Source organism: Spermophilus citellus (genome assembly GCF_964194105.1).
Source record: "Spermophilus citellus genome assembly, chromosome: 9".
In the NCBI taxonomy this organism is placed as follows: domain Eukaryota; kingdom Metazoa; phylum Chordata; class Mammalia; order Rodentia; family Sciuridae; genus Spermophilus; species Spermophilus citellus.
Window position 1 is genome coordinate 110,470,710 of NC_138191.1, and position 17,010 is coordinate 110,487,719.

The 17,010-nt window shown below is 42.6% G+C and overlaps 1 pseudogene across 1 annotated transcript in view; it reads left to right on the forward strand.

Moving 5' to 3' along the window:
• The first annotated feature begins 262 nt into the window (after positions 1-262).
• Positions 263-17,010, forward strand: part of LOC308655565 (dCTP pyrophosphatase 1-like) — a 30,031-nt pseudogene continuing 13,283 nt past the window's right edge. The window contains exons 1-2 of the transcript in view: positions 263-268; positions 2,037-2,118. The product of the transcript in view is annotated as a dCTP pyrophosphatase 1-like (transcript). The remainder of the gene's footprint in view (positions 269-2,036; positions 2,119-17,010) is intronic.

Consider the following 17,010-nt stretch of genomic DNA (forward strand, 5'->3'; position numbering starts at 1 on the left):
ATAGTTTGAGCTTCTCATATCAGGGCACTTGGATTCTAAGAGGGAGTTTCCCAAGTGCATGAAGGTAGATGCTACAGATTTTTTTTTAAAAAAACATTTGTTTATTTGTAAATGGACATAATACCTTTATTTTATTTTTTTATGTGGTGCTGAGGATTGAACTCAGTGCTTCATATACTTCACACATGCTAGGCAGGTGCTCTACCACTGAGCTACTGATAAGCTCGAGTTCGGGACCCCCAAAAGCCCACCAGAGACCAAGATGGATGTAAGCAGCAAAGAGGCGTTCATTTCGAGCTAGCTTGGTCCTCTGCGCACACAGCAACTGGTGACTCCGAGAGGCCCGAGCCCAGAGTTTGCAGCAGTTTTATACACCCTTTGAGGAAGGCAGGGACTTCACATACATCATAGCATCTCTTAGCAAATCATCACACACCGTGGGAAAATCAAACAACAACTCTTAACATTGTTTAGCACATTCACTGGCAGGAACAAGTTCGGTAGAAGTGATTGCTAAGTACAAGAGGGGAATTTGTTTGAACTGATTGGATTAAGCCATGAGAGGTGTACGTGCTAAACTACATGGTTTCCCAACATGTTATCAACCACCATAAACTACTGGGGGTCATCTGGCATCCTAGGTATTTTCCCTGTCTCATGCTGATTGGTGGTTGCTAGGTAGTTGCTATGGGTCCTCAGCTAGCCTAACTGAGTCAGGGACACATCAGCAGATCTCTCCTGTTATTTACAGATAAACAACTCAGCAGGGTGGGTGTGTGCCTAGGAGTGCTCTGTGGGTTTTTCCAAGGACAAGGGTCACGCCCCCTTCCCTGGACAGGCTTTGCTCTGAGGTAGAGGCTGGTTTTTCAAAAATGGAGTCACATCAGTTTCTCACTACAAACCCAGCCCTGCTACGGATTTTTTAAGATACAGAATCAAAAATTATATTGAGGAAGGATAGAAAATGTGAAAAATGGAAAGGAGATGAAAGAGAAAGAAATATAATTTTAATCTGAGATTCCTCATACCTTTCCAGGCCTATCACTCCCAAGCCAGTCTCTCTTGATCAGCATGAGTTCTAAGAATTACTAGACCACCATAAACAATCTTTTGACACCTGAATGATGTCAGTCTCACATGTCTGCCCAAGCCCACCTCTCACCAAGTTTCCTTCAAAGGAAAATCCCAAGAGCATCTCTTTTTTTAAAAAAGAAAATTTTTTTAGTTGTAGATAGACACAATATCTTTATTTATTTTTATATGGTGCTGAGGATCGAACCCAGTGCCTCACGTGTAAGAAGGCTAGCGCTCTACTACTGAGCTACAGCCCCAGCTCAAGAGCATCTCTTACTCTCAAGATAGTCTGCCTCTCTTCAAAGTATATTCCTTGCTTTCCTAAATAGACAACTATGCCTTTACTAACACGTACTGAAACTCTTTTCCCTTACCTAAGTCAAGGACCCCACTTGTCCTGAGTCAAGTTCCCTGGTTCTCTGGGAATTCTTTGGGACCCTATTTTGGTGACAATATAACACCAATCTCCTTAAATTCATTCAGAAAGTAAGTCACAGGGTCGGCCCATATTCAAGGGGAAAGGAAATAGATTCATCTCTCAATAGGAAACAGGAACAGAGGCAAGGAGTTTGTAGCTCACCTTCTCTCTCTCTCTCTCTCTCCTCTCTCTCTCTCTCTCTCTTTCTGTCTTGTTCTCACTAGGTATGGAACCCAGGGCCCTGCACTTGCTAGGCAACAAGAACTTCACCACTAAGATATACCCTCTCTCTAGCCCTTATAGCCATCTTTAATCTAACGTACCAACCAATGTTTTTATATAAAATTAGACTATCACTTGGCTAAGGAGAAGCTAGATCTGATACCAGATTACCTGTGTTCAAAGCCAAACTCAGCCACCCATCAGCTAGAATGACTTAATCTCTATATAAATTAGGATTTATAAATTGATATTTATGTAAAATACTTGTTACAGTGTCTGATACAAAATATGTACTATTTGAGTGCTTGCTTTTGTTATTAAGGAAGAACTAAATGATCTTTATGAGGAAGGAGCAACAGATAAACAGATCTGTGGTCTGGAAAAAGAAGTTCCTCTTTTTGAAGGTGAGATAGACTAAATTTCAAGTTCATTCAGATAAGATAAGAATCCACAGAAATAAGTAAATAGGTGAATGAGAATGAGAGTTGTGGTACTATGATATTATGTGTATGTATATATATATATATATTTTTTAAGAAAGAGTATGAGATTCAGAGAGAGAGATAATTTTTTTAATATTTATTTATTTAGTTAGTTAGTTTTTGGCGGACACAACGTCTTTGTATGTGGTGCTGAGGATGGAACCCGGGCCGCATGCATGCCAGGCGAGAGTGCTACCGCTTGAGCCACATCCCCAGCCCTATGTATATATTTTGGTTTTTGTCCGGATTCCTGGCTTACAGCACTCATAGTTTTTATAATTTCCTAAGTGACTAGAGCAATATGGGTATCTTTTGTAATATTTGGTCCTTGCTCCTTGATTCCTGCAACAGCTTCAGAGTGATAAAGATGAAAGTCAGTCTTCTGTTATTTATAACAAGCCCTATCAAACACATCTAAACTTGTTAATGAGGTGCTTTTGGAAAGTCCCTAAGTAATTGCAGGATGGTGAGGAGGTGCTGGTTGCCAGGGGAACAAACCATATGCTCAGAGGGTTGGAACTTTCGGCCCCTCCCAATTTCTCAGGAGGGGAGAGAGTCTGAAGGTGAGGCTAATTACCAATGGTTAATGATTGAATCATCATGCTTATGTTAAAAAAAAAAAAAAAAGTCTCTATTAAATCCAAAAAAGAACTGGGAGAGATTCTGGGTAGCTGAACAGAGGAAGGCTTCTAGGAAGGTGAACAAGTCCCAAGTCATGGGAATAGAAGCTCCTAAGCTAAGGACCCTTCTAGATTTCACCCTATGTATCTCTTCATCTGGCTGTTTATTTGTATTCGTTAAAATATTGTTTGTAATAAAGTGGAAAATAAAGTATGTATTTCCCTCAGTTCCTTAATCAAACATGAGGAGGGGATTATGGGAACCCCAATTTTTCAAGCTGGTCAGTCAGAAGCACAGGTAAAATAACCTGGGGATTCAATTCATATCATGTACATTAAGTGCTATATAAACTTGTTTTTAGGACACTTAGTATCTGACTCGGGTTTCACACACACACACACACACACACACACACATATTTTTTTCAGTGCTAGTGATAGATCCCAGGGTTTCATGAATGTACTTTACCACTGAATATATTCCCAATGATTTTGGTGACATTATTTCACCTGAATTTATTTGGAGAAATATAATTTTTTTTGTTCTGCTTATAAACATCAAAAGAATTGCCAAAGTAAAAGAAAGCATTATCAATCAGAATTTTAAAAATTTTAAACCTGTCATTGGGTTAGCTGGTTTTTTTTAATATTTATTTTTTTAGTTTTCGGGGGACACAACATCTTTGTTTGTATGTGGTGTTGAGGATCAAACCCGGGCCGCACGCATGCCAGGCAAGCGCGCTACCGCTTGAGCCACATCCCCAGCCCGGGCTAGCTGTTATATTAACCATTTACTGTTAAGACTGGTAAAATGTGAAAATGGGGATTTTTGGACAAATTTTATGTGACGTGGTCCCATCTCCTTTACCTCTGCGTATTGCTGAGATGGATATTTTCGCCTGACTGGTGATTGTTTTCGCAATCCCATACTGTAAAACTGAAAGCATGGCCGTCTATTTTCAGGTCCATTGTAATTGTACATGCTAAATGGGAAGCCGAACCCATAAGGTGGTTAAGTCGAGGCAATATGGAAGACAGGCATGGTGGTGTAATCTGTAATCTGTAATCCCAGCTACAGGGGAGCCTGAGGCAGGAGGATCACAACTTTGAGGCTAGCCTCAGCAATTTAGCAAGACCTTGCCCAAAATAAAAAATAAAAAGGGTTGGAGATGTGGCTCAGTGAGTGGTAGAGCACCCTTGGGTTCAATCACCAGCACCCACTTCCACAAACACACACAAGCAAAAAACCAATACATAATACCTGGTGGCCATAAAGAGATTATCACTTTAATCAATGACAGGCTAAAAGCTGGAGAGCTGGTTCCACAGAGTCTGTATAACCCTGCATGGGCTGTAAACAAGGCAGATGGCTCACAGAGGCTAACAGTAGACAAGTGAGGATTAAATAGTTGTACCACCTGCCTCAGCAGGTGTTTCTGGTTGTTTCAACCAGAAAACACAGTCAAGGTCAAAGGAGACTGGTACTCATTATTGATCTTACAAATGCTTTCTTCTCTATCTCAAATTTAGAAAAGAGCAAACTGACGTTCCCTTTCATGTGGAAAGGATCCCAACTGATATTTAATGCTGCAAGGCTATCTGAATTCATTATCTTACTGTCATAATTTGTTCAAGAGGGCTTTGGTGTTGACGCAGGTCTCAAATGTAATATTACACTATACTGATGACATTATGATAGTATCTGAAACTGAAGAGCAGGAGAGGACTGATTTGAATCAATGGTGACTCAAATGACAACAAAGCCTGGTTAATAAATCCAGCAAAGATCCAAGGACCTGCACAAATGGTAACATTCTTAGGAATAATCTGGGCAGGAGCCATGTGGTATATTCTACAAGCAACTAAAAACAAAGTGCTGTCACTACCCGCCTCTAAGACCAAACAAGAATCCTAGTATTTGGTTGGTTTATTTGGACTTTGCAGAACTCACATTACACATCTGGCAGTGTTGCTAGTTCCTGGCTATATATCTGAAAAAAAGCCATATTGAATGAAGACCTGTACAATACCAGATCATATTGGATTTACAGGAAATAGTAACCTTCTCATGGCCTTGGGCCTATGATTCCCAGTTAGTTGTGATTTTGGAAGTGAATGCCATTGGCATTGTGGCTGACTGAAGCTTAAGGCAAGAGCTCAGCAACAGCTCCCAGGGTTGGCCATTGGGGTTTAGGATCAAAACATTTCCAGATGCTGCTGCCCAAAGCACACCATTTGGGAGACAACTACTAGCTTGCTATTTACCTCAGTGACTGAAGGACATAAAATAATGTCTTGAGTGATGTCAGAAAAACACTCTAAGAAGAAAGGCAGCCCCCCAAAATGCTCCATAATAAAATGGAAATTGTACAGGAACATGCAGCCAAGGGTTGCAAAGAGGCACCTACTGTATCCACAAGTAGGGAGCCTCTTTTCCTCTAGAACTAACTATGGAAGCTTCTAAGGAACTGCTAGAACCCAAGGTCATGTGGACAATGTCCTAAGAAGGGCTTTTTTTTTTTTTTTTTTTTGTACTGGGAATTGAACTCAGGGGCACTCAACCACTGAGCCACATCCCCAGTCCTATTTTGTATTTTATTTAGAGACAGGGTCTCACTGAGTTGCTTAGTGCCTCACCAAGTTGCTGAGGCTGGCTTTGAACGAGATCTTCCTGCCTCAATCTCTGGAACCCCTGGGATTACAGGTGTATGCCACTGCACCTGGTTAAGAACAGCTCTTGATCGACAGCAGTTCCAAGATGAAGAGACAATGTTTTGTTTGGAAAGATGCTGTAGTTAAGACCAGCAGATGGAAGGAACTTGATTGAAGACAGTATAAGAATAAATCAGATCAGCGGGCTGAATTGCATGCTGTTTTCCTAGTGATGGTAGAATAACTGAGTAATGGTAAAAGCTCCTGTGCTTGGGTTTTTACTGACTCATGGGCAGTAGCTATGGCCTGGCCACATAGTCAGGTAAATGGATAATAGAAAGTTCAACTATTAAATAAATGCTTGTGTGGAGCACAACCCTATGGAAATCACTGGTAATTTAAGGGCACTTTAAAGTCGGACATATCAGAAGATCCCCCTTCCAGATTCAGAAGTTTATTGAAACCACCAAGGAGACTTTTTGGAAAACTCCCTTGAACTGGCCACAAGAGTCCACAAAATGAGATGTTGGGGAGCTGCAGCAATGCAGAGATGGGCTGAGAATAGATATATTCCCCTTGCACCTTCAGAGGTATAAAATGCCAACAAGAACTGTACTGTCAACAAGAAAGATGGCTATAGGGAATATCCTCAGCAGGGACCATTCTGCAAATGGATTCCATTGGACCAATGCTCACAAACTGGGGGTGGGAGTCTGAGGGTGCTGGGGTGGGGGGCGGCTAGCAGGAGAAGCAGGGCTATAAATGGGTCTGGGCAGGAACAGATACTCCAGACTGTTTTGCATATTTGAAGGTAGACACAAACACCCAAAATACTATTAAAGGATTAGAACAGAAGATACTGTACTAATTTGGGCTTCTGATTTACATTTCTTGAGGTCAAAGGATACACTTTACAACCCCTAGTTATTGGAGATACTGGGGTGCTGCAAGGAATCAAACTCGTGCTTGGAAGTAGCTCCACAAGGCAAACTTTACTTATTTTTAAAATTTATTTTAGTTGTCGATGGACACATACCTTTATTGATTTTCAAGTAGTGCTGAGGATCGAACCCACTGCCTCACACATGCTAGGCAAGCGCTCCACCACTGAGCTACAACTCTATCCCAAAAATTTTACTTTCTTTTTTTCATTTAAATGGACACAATACTTTATTTATTTATTTATTTTGGTACCAGGGATTGAACTCAGGGGCACTTGACTACTTAGCCACATCCCCAGCCCTATTTTGTATTTTTTTAGAGACAGGGTCTCACTGAGTTGCTTAGCGCCTCGCAATTGCTGAGGCTGGCTTTGAACTCCCGATTCTCCTGCCTCAGCCTCCTGAGCCGCTGGGATTACAGGAGCTATTCATTTATTTTTATGTGGTGCTGAGGATTGAACCCAGTGCCTCACATGTGATAGGCATGTGATCTACCACGGAGCTACAACCCGAGCCTTCAAATTTTACTTTTGCATAAGGAACTAAGTCTGGCAGGATAAATACACTTGGGGCGGGGGAGAGTGGGGGCAGCAGTCCTCCTGATTTTACCCCTAACCAGAGCACTGCTCCTTGCTCTGATAGGAGGAACTTGGAGTTGTAATCTACATGACTGTCTAGTTTTAAAATTTGGGCAGGCAAAAGGAAGGGCTATAGTCAAAATGGCTAAAATTGAATACAGGCTAGGAATTTCAAAATGGCTATGGTTGTGTTACCTCTGTTTACCGGTGATGAGTCCTTGCTTCCCCAATGCTGAAGTATATCACCAGAGAAGAACCTGAGGCAAGTTTAGAGTGGGAAGTAGAAGCTTTATTAAAGGACAATAGAAAAGACTTCTCCCCAGAAGAGGACCCAAGAGTGGGTGAGGCCTTCCCTCTTTTATAGCTAAAGTCTACTTTCAGCCTTCCTGTCCTTTGTTCTGTTATCTTTCAGTGATGTAATGTAGGTGGGAAGGCCCAAAGGGTGGGGGACAGGTGGACAGGGAGGGCTTTTGGATTAGCATCTCCTTGTTTGCTGGGAGCTGCTTCATTAACATTTCCTTGGGGTGGGCTCCAGGCCTTGGGGACATTTTCAATGCCCCCAAGTGCTGCTCTGGTTTCCTGGACTCCATTTTCTACAATGGCCTCCATTCTTGGTTTTACTCGATATTAGACCTGATTTACCTAACTACATTATCTATCTGTAAATCTGGCTTTGTTATGCTCGAATTCCGGACCCCCAAAAGACCATTAGAGACCAAGATGGATGTAAGCAGCAAAGAGTCGTTCATTTCGAGCTAGCTTGGTCCTCCACACACAGAGCAACTGGTGACGCTGAGAGGCCCGGAGCTCAGAGTTTGCAGCAGCTTTATACATCCTTTGGGGAAGGCAGGTGTAAAGATCGGTGGAAAAAGCTCCATAAACTCAACAAGCCAAAACAACCATTTACCTGTCCGAGATTTTATTAGCAGGAACCTAGGGGTCAGTCGCAGAAGGGGGGGAGTGAGGGAGAGAGGGAGAAGGGGAGAGGAGGAGAGAGGGAGACAGAATGACCAGGGTGTTGATTTTTATGGGCTTAACACAGGATGAGGAGGAGCAAGGTGAGTGAGCTGTTACTTCCTCATTGGCTGAGAGTTCGAGCCACTTCAGGGATTGGAGATGCGCCATTCAAAGTTCGCGCCATTCATAGGGATTGGAGGTGATGGTTCATGCGCCATTCAGTGCTTCATGGACCTGAGCTCTGGGAAGAGAAGCAGTCTGGGCGCCATCTTTACCAACAGCAGGGACTCCACATACATCATAGCATCTCTTAGCAAATCATCACACAACTCGGGAAAATCAAACAACTCTAAAACATGATTAGCACATTCACTGGCGGGAACAAGTTGGGTAGGGGTAATTGGCTAGTACAAGAGGGGGATTCATTTGAACTGATTGGTTTAAACCACTAGGGGAGTACGTGCTGAACTACCTAGTTTCCCAACATGTTATCAACCACCATAAACTACTGGAAGGGTCATCTGGCATCCTTGGTATTTTCCCTGTCTTATGCTGATTGGTGGCTGCCAGGGGGTTGCTTTGGGTTCCCACCTAGCCTGAGTCAGGGACACCTGGCACAGCAGATCTCTCCAGTTATTTGTAGATAAACAACTCAGCAGGGTGGGTAAGTGCCTAGGAGTGCAATGTGGGTCTTTCCAAGGACAAAGATCATGCCCCTTCCTTGGACAAGCTTTGCTCTGAGGTAGAGGCTGGTTTTTCAGCTTCAGTTGGCTATATCCAGGCCGTCCTTGTTGGGTGCAAAGCAGGCTGAACTGTGTTGTCTGCAGGGCAGGCTGAACAGATGTTGGCTGCAAGATAGCCCACACACTCAAACCCCCCTCTATCTGGTCCTTTATCACCTGTTTGTGTCAAGTCCCGCTCAAGGCTGAGCACTCAACCCCATTTGGGCCAACAAGGCAGCGTGCAGACCCAGAGGCCCCATTAGATTTGGGCTATAAAAACTCCCTCTTGCCAGGCCCCTCTCTCTCTTGCTCTTTCTCTCTTGCTCTCTCTCTCTCTCTCTCTCTCTCTCTCTCTCTCTTGCTCTCTTTATCTTTCTTGCGCGCGCTCTCTGTCTCTCTCTTGCTCTTGCTCTCTCCCTGTTCATCTCTTCTCTTCTCTCTCTCTCTTTCCTTCCTTCTTTTCTCTTTGTTGCACTGCTGCAATAAAGATCTTTTGGTCACTCCGAGTGTTGTGGTCACTTTCCTTTCAGTCCTCCTGGGCAGGGATCCAGGAATTCAGATAGATAGGCAACAGGTTGCCTTTCTTACAACCCAATTTTTCACTGTAAAAATGGACCACGGATTTTCTATTTCTCACATAGTGCCTAACAGTGGGCAAAGAAATAGACATCACATGGATGTTTTACTAGCCAGGCACGATGGTGCATGCCTGTGATCACAGCGGCTTGGGAAACTGCTACCAGAATATTTTGAGTTCAAAGCCAGCCTCAACAAAAGCAAGGCACTAAGCAACTCAGTGAGACCCTGTCTCTAAATAAAATACAAATCAGGTTAAGGGGTGGCTCAGTGGTCAAGCATACCTGAATTCAATTCCTGGTATCCCCTGCCCCCCCAAAATGGACATGTTGTATATCATCCCCATAGTAATGGTTTAATAGGACATTGGAATGAATGGTTGAAGCCTCTGCAGTCTTAAATGGGTGATGAAAACTTTTTTTAAAACTTTATTTTAATTTTTTTTAAGAGAGAGAGAGAAGAGAATTTTATTTTTAATATTTATTTTTTAGTTCTCGGCGGACACAACATCTTTGTTGGTATGTGGTGCTGAGGATCGAACCCCAGCAGCACGCACTCCAGGCGAGCGCGCTACCAGTTGAGCCACATCCCCAGCCCGGGTGATGAAAACTTGAGAGGCTGGCTTAAATGCCTTCATGTGTGTGCTCATCCTCAGCATGAGTGGTACTAAAGGAGTGTCCTGTCAAAGTGAAGCCAGATTTAAAGTTAGGTAGTCAGTGTAGTTAGGTAAATCGGGTCTAATATCTAGTAAGATCTAAAATAGAGGCCATGTTGAATGAATTCCGGAAAGGCAGGACAACTCATGGAATGTTAATGAAGTCCTGAGAAAAGCCCTAGGCCCAAAGTCCATCCCAAAGAATTGTTAATGAACAGCCCCCAACAGATTTGGAGATAGCCCATCCCAAAGAAGTGTTAATGAAGTCCTTCCAGCCCAGATTACTTCTTTGGCCCACCTGTGTCCCACCCCTCCAGCCTTCCAACCTACATTCCATCACTGAAAGAACTATAAAAAGGGGAAACAACCGCACTTCCACGGATTCCACCTCTTGGGTCCCCTTCTTCCTCTGGGACAAGTCTTTTCTGCTGTCCTTTAATAAACTTCTAATTTCTACTCTGACCTTGCCTCGGCGTGCTTCTCTGGTGTTATTCTTCAACATTGGGGAAGCAAGGACTCGTCACCCATCAACAGCGGTAACAAAAGGAGAAAATTACACTTTATATTTTCTGTCAGGCAACACTTCATTTCATAAAATAGATCTAAGTTCTTATGGGATGAGCAGAAAATGTTGGTTTCATAGAAAAAGCCTGAAGAGACCAGAGACCAAGATGGATGTAAGCAGCAAAGAGGCTTTCATTTCGAGCTAGCTTGGTTCTCTGCGCACACAGCAACTGGTGACACTGAGAGGCCCGAGCCCAGGGTTTGCAGCAGTTTTATACACTCTTTGGGGAAGGCAGGGACTTAACATACATCATACTAACAAATCATCACTCACCTCGGGAAAATCATAAAACAATTCTAAAACATAATTAGCACATTCACTGGCGGGAACAAGTTGGGTAAGGGTGATTGGCTAGTACAAGAGGGGAATTCATTTGAACTGATTGGTTTAAACCATGAGGGGAGTACGTGCTGAACTACCTGGTTTCTCAACATGTTATCAACTACCATAAACTACTGGGAGGGTCATCTGGCATCCTTGGTATTTTCCCTGTCTTATGCTAATTGGTGGCTGCTATGGGGTTGCTAAGGGTCTCCACCTAGCCTGATTGAGTCAGGGACACCTGGTGCAGCAGATCTCTCCAGTTATTTGTAGATAAACAACTCCGCAGGGTGGGTACGTGCCTAGGAGTGCTCTGTGGGTCTTTCCAAGGACAAGGGTCACGCCCCCTTCTTTGGACAGGCTTTGCTCTAAGGTAGAGGCTGGTTTCTCAGAAGAAAGCAGAAACTAGGCCTGGTATGGTGGCTCATGCCTGTAAACCCAGCAGCTCAGGAGGCTGAGGCAGGAGGATCACAACTTCAAAGCCAGCCTCAGCAATTTAGTAAGGCCCTAAGCAACGTAGCAAGACCCTTTCTCTAAATAGAATATAAAAAAGGTATGGGGATGTTGATCAGAGGTTCCATGTCCCTGGCTTGAATCCCTGCTACTTAAAAAAAAAAAAAAGGCAGGAACAAAAAGCAGATTGGTCACTTCAAAATTGCTTTCCGTGTTGCAGGTCTGGGAGACGGGAAAATAGGAAAATAACAAATTAGATTATTTTGGGTTACTTCTTTTATGGATTTGTAAGGGTCCAGCGAATCGTTGGAGAAAGAGACCACACGAGACTAGCTTCATGCAATGGCAAGGGGGATTTATTAGGGATCCCTTCCAGCGCGCTGGGGGTCCGTGCTCACTCAAGAAGGGAGAGCAGCCCAGAGCCCAGAGCAGAGGTCAAGCAGAGTTTAAGTACACTTTTTGGAGAGGGCGGGGGGGGGGGGGGGCTTTGCATGCATCAGAACAAATCATCATGAGGCGCGGGAAAATTGAACAACAACTCTGAGACGTGATTAGCACATTCATTGGCGGGAACAGAGCGTGCGGGGGTGATTGGTTACTCCTAAGCGGGGTACACATTTAAACTGATTGGTTCGGGCCCTGTGATAAACTGCACAGGGCCCTAGGCTAAATGGCCAGTAGGGCGTTGTCTTAACTATCTCAGGAATTTCAGGTAGCAGAGGAACTTTGCTATGCCCGGGTCTTTTACATGTTAATTTTGCAGTTTAGAATCAGCTTAGAAATTTTACCCTTACAGATTAACCTCATTAACATGTCAATCAAAACTATATTAACAAGTCAAAACTGGCCCAGTTGGGAAATTTCCTTTTTGACTCTCTATTCCTGATTTTTTCAGCAAGTCTGAACTGACTTGGTTCCAGCTTAGTGAGGTGGAACTTTAGCATGAATGATTCCATTTTGATTTTTAGCCTAGGGCCCAGTACAGGAGCAAAACAACGGCCTCTTATTTATTTAACAGTCCCCATTAGATTTTCCTCTCTGTATATATATGTATATACAGAGAACAAAATCCTGTTCTCCAGATTTTGCAGTTTGAAAATGGTGTTTTGAAGCAGCAAACACAAGTTGCAGAGAGGTTCCAAAAGTATGTCCTCACTTAATTTCATGGAGAGGGAGTTGGGGATTTTTCCCATTGCTACAGTTGGTTTACATTCTTCAGCGGGGTCCTTAAATTTCTTTTCTTTTCTTTTTTAAAAAAATATCTTTATTTACTTCTTTCTTTTTTTTTTTTTCAAGTGGTGCTGAGGATCGAACCCAGGGCCTTGCTCATGCTAAGTGAGCGCTCTACCACTGAGCCACAACCCCAGCCCTGTTCTTAGATTTCAATGCTTATTATGATCTAACATGCAGTTTGAAAAGTCCTTCTTAGAGCTGTAGTAAAAGGACATTGGCTGGGAGAATCCAAAGGCTGATTTTCACTAAATTCACAGACAAGTCTTTGGGATTTGTCCTCCATCCTAACACCAGATTGACATTCTTCATTCCCATTTATTAGGTTTGCTGCTCATTAGGGGCAAATATGTGAAGTTTAAAGTGGTTTATATGAGCAACTTTGAATTGCAAGTTGCAGAGGGTCCAAAAGCAGGTTCTCAATTTATAGATAGGGTGTTGGAAATTGTCACCTATAGCAGTACCAGGCTCTAACTCTTCATTTTGAACCACAAGGGCCGGTGCTCATTATGGCCAAATATGTGTATTTTGAAAATTACTTGTTGATCTCCACATGACTTTTTGTTGTCATAGACTCTGTTGAGAACTCAAATTTGGCGCCTCTGAAGTTCCCCTTATGGGCCACTAAGAGATGTCACAGGAGAAGACAAGTCTCCAAGAGGTTCTGAGGAGTTTCTAGAGAAAAGGGGAATCTTGAGTCAAGACCAGTGGGATTCTTGGTATATGTGACAGAAAAAAATTCCAGCACACACCAGTCAAAGGCACAGATGGAGGTTTATTTATGATAGCAGATGCATAATCAGATGCATAATCAAGGGAGAATAGGGGTAATCTCAAGAGGGATGCCCATGGGGTGAAGCTAGGAATACGCAGGTAAGGGAGAATGTGGGCTATCTCCAAAGGGACAGATAGCCCTGTAACTGTTTTTAAACCATGTCACAATTCCTAAGGCTCTGATAGTGTAAATTGTGGCTTTACATCACCTGGCAAAAATTGGAGTTAAAAACTGGGGAAGGTGGTGTGTGCATGTAGTCTCAGCTACTTGGAACCTGAGGCAGGAGAATCACTGGAGCCCAGGAGCTTGGGGACAGCCAGGGCAACATAGTAAGACCTTATCTCGAAAAGAAAGAAAGAAAAATAAATACATATATACTTACATTGAGGTTAACAGTGAATGCAGCTATATTACCTGGTGGTAAAGATGGCCCACTAGTTCTGCACATACCCTGTCTGAATGGGAGTGGATTGTGGTAGTGCACGCCTGTAATCCTGGTGACTTCAGAGGCTGAAATAGTAAGATTGGAAGTTCAAGACCAACCTGGGCAAGTTAGTAAGATCCTGTTCAAAAAACCCTAAAAAAAAGACCCCCCCAAACCCAAATATATAAATATATATATATAAAAGGACTAAGGATGAAGCTCAGTGGTAAAGCACCCCTGGGTTCAATCCAATACTATAAAAAGGAAAAAAAAATGAACTAAGTACCATTTAGGTGCAAAAAAATCAGACTTTCTAACTGATGCACTCTGAGGATATACAAACCCAGTTTCTCCTGTACTTTCTCTCAACGAATCAACATAGAAGACCAAATATATGGGGGCGATTTCCTGCACACACCAAGCAAGCAATCAGTTCTGCAGCAGACACTAGCTGAGAGTTCTCTAATTGAGTTCACTACCTAGAAACAGTGTCTTTTCCCACAGGTTAAGTGTTTAATCCCCAACACTACCTTTTCCCTATATCAGATGCCAACCAAATCACGGGTTGTTTAACTTGTGCTTTTGACAAACAAGCTGTGTATCAGGGTTCCCACAATCCCCTCTGTGGGTTAGTTAATTTGCTAGAGCAGTTTATGGAACTCAGGGAAACACTTAGGTGTACTAGTTTATCCTAAAAGATATCACAAAGGATATTAAGGTACACCAGGTGAAAAGATGGATAGGGCAAGGTGGGGGGTGGGGGAGGAGAGGACAGAACTTTCCTGCTCTCACTGGGTAAGCCACTCTCCAGGAACATCTTTGTGTTCTGCTGTCTGAAAGCTCTTTGAACCCTCTCCTTTTGGATTTTTATGGAGGCTTCATTATGAAGGCATTAGCTATTGGTGATCAATTTAATTTTCTCTCTCTCTTCCTCAGAAGTTGGGGTGGAGGAGCTGAAAAGTCCCAATACTCTAATCATGCCCTGGCCTTTCTTGTGACAAGCTCCTGTTCTGGAGCTGCCTAGAGGCTGCCAACCACCAGTCACCTCATAAGCATTCAGAAAGACACCTGTAACTCTGGAGATTCCAGTGGTTTTAGGATTTGCATGTCAGGAAGTTAGGAGGAAGATCAAATATCTATTTACCAATATTAAAATCCACCCCCTCTCCCTGCCTCATCTTTGAACATGGATGCCTTACATCAAAAAAAAAAAAAATATACAACTCAAGCTGGGCTGGGGGCACATGCATGTGGTTTCAATACTTAGGAGGCCAAGGCAGAAGGATCACTTGAGCCCGGTCTGGACTTGCAATACAGTGAGACCATTAAAAAAAAAAGAAAAGAAAAGAAAAAGAAAAAAAAATCAAAACATACTGGAATCCCATTTATTCACTCATAATTAGGCCAGTTCATTGTCATATTGTTATGGTTTGGATGTGAGGTATCCCCCAAAAGCTCATGTGTAAGACAATGCAAGAAGGTTCAGACAACAGATGATTGGGCTATGAGAGTCTTAACTCAGTCAGAGAATTAATCCCTGGATTGGCATTAACTAACTGGTAACTGAAGTGGTAGGGTGTGGCTGGAGGAGGTGGAATTTGGGGCTTAGCTTTGGGGTATATATTTGTATCTGGCAGAGTCTCACTGTTTCCGGATCACCACTTAAGTTGTTTCTCTCTGCACACTCTTCTGCCACATGTTTCCTGTCTCACGGGAAGCCCCAAGGAATGCAGCTGGCTGCCTATGGATTAAGATCTTTGAAACTGTGAACCCTCAAATAAACTCTTCCTCCTCTACAGCTGTGATGGCTGTGTCATTTACTCATAGCAGGGAAGAAAATGACAAAAACACATTTCAAACACATATGAAAGAATGTGTCTTTCAGATAGGGCCACTCAAATGTGGTAGGCTTCCTTCCATTCTATCAAGTTCTACAAGTGGGAGTGGTCTCAATAAATGCATAACCCTGCCCTTCCAGGTCTCTAGCATAATTATCATGTCTTGCTTTGAGCCTCTTTGGAGGTGTAGATGTACCCATTCATTCATTCCTTTATCCTCAGCTACGATTTCTCCTGTTCTTCATTTATACTCCACTTTTCCATCCTTGGAAGGGACATTAGCACTGACCATGTGCAGGCAGCAATCCTAGTCCAGAAAATGCCTCCCCTCAGTCCTCTCTCATTCAGATAGGCTATATACTGAATGCTTGGTGGTGGTGGTGTTGAGATAGTGAAACCTTAAGAGTGGGCTGTAATGGAAGTCAGCATGGGGGGTGCCACACTTGGAAAGTATTAATAGAGTTCTAAGGATCCTGGTTAGTTCATGAGAGAGTAAATTATAAAAAGACCACACCTGTCCCCCAAATTTCCCTAATTTCTTGTCTCATCATATGATCTCTCCTTCTTACTAATGGTTCCCGCATGATGCCACCCATCTTGCTGTGATGCAGTCAAGGAACCCTCACCAAGATACTGGTACCATGTTCTTCAACTTTTAAAACTGTATGATAAATAGACCTCTTTTCTTTATACATTACTCAGTGCCGGGTATTTTCTTATAGCTATAGAAATGAAGTTAACAAAAATTGGTATTGAAGTTGACCTACACTACTATCATTACTACTTCTTCTTTTTCTCCTTCTTCTTTTTATTATTATTTTAACACAGTCCAGAGTCTCTTGTAAGGAAGGATTATTAGGCATGACTTACATGCAATAACTTTAGTTATAAATAATCTATTGGGCTGGGGATGTGGCTCAAGCGGTAGTGCGCTTGCCTGGCATGCGTGTGGCCTGGGTTCGATCCTCAGCACCACATACAAACAAAGATGTTGTGTCCGCCGAGAACTAAAATAAATAAATAAATAAATTCTCTCTCTCTCTTTCTCTCTCTCTCTCTCCCCCTCTCCTCTCTCTAAAAATAAATAAATAAATAAATAAATAAATAAATAAATAAATAAATAAATAATCTATTGATAGAAGATGAGGCAGAGGTATAATCAAAGGTTTAATAAAAACAGGGCTTCAGCTGGATGCAGTGGTGCATGCCTATAATTGCAGCTACTCTAGAAGCTGAAGCAGGAGGATTGCAAGTTTGAAGAAAACTGGGCAAATTAGATGCTGTCTCAAAATAAGATAAAAGGGCTGAGGATGTAGGTCAGTGGTAGAGTGCTCCAGAGTTCAGTGTCCTATGCAAAAAGAAAACAAGAAAAAGAAAATAAATTATTGCACAATAGTAAATTGCCAAGAAAAATTAAAAGCTGTCATTAAATTTCAATCTTCTTAATTCTTTAGTCTCTCTTATTTAGTTGTAGATACACCTTCGTTTTCAGGTTACTATGTGAGAG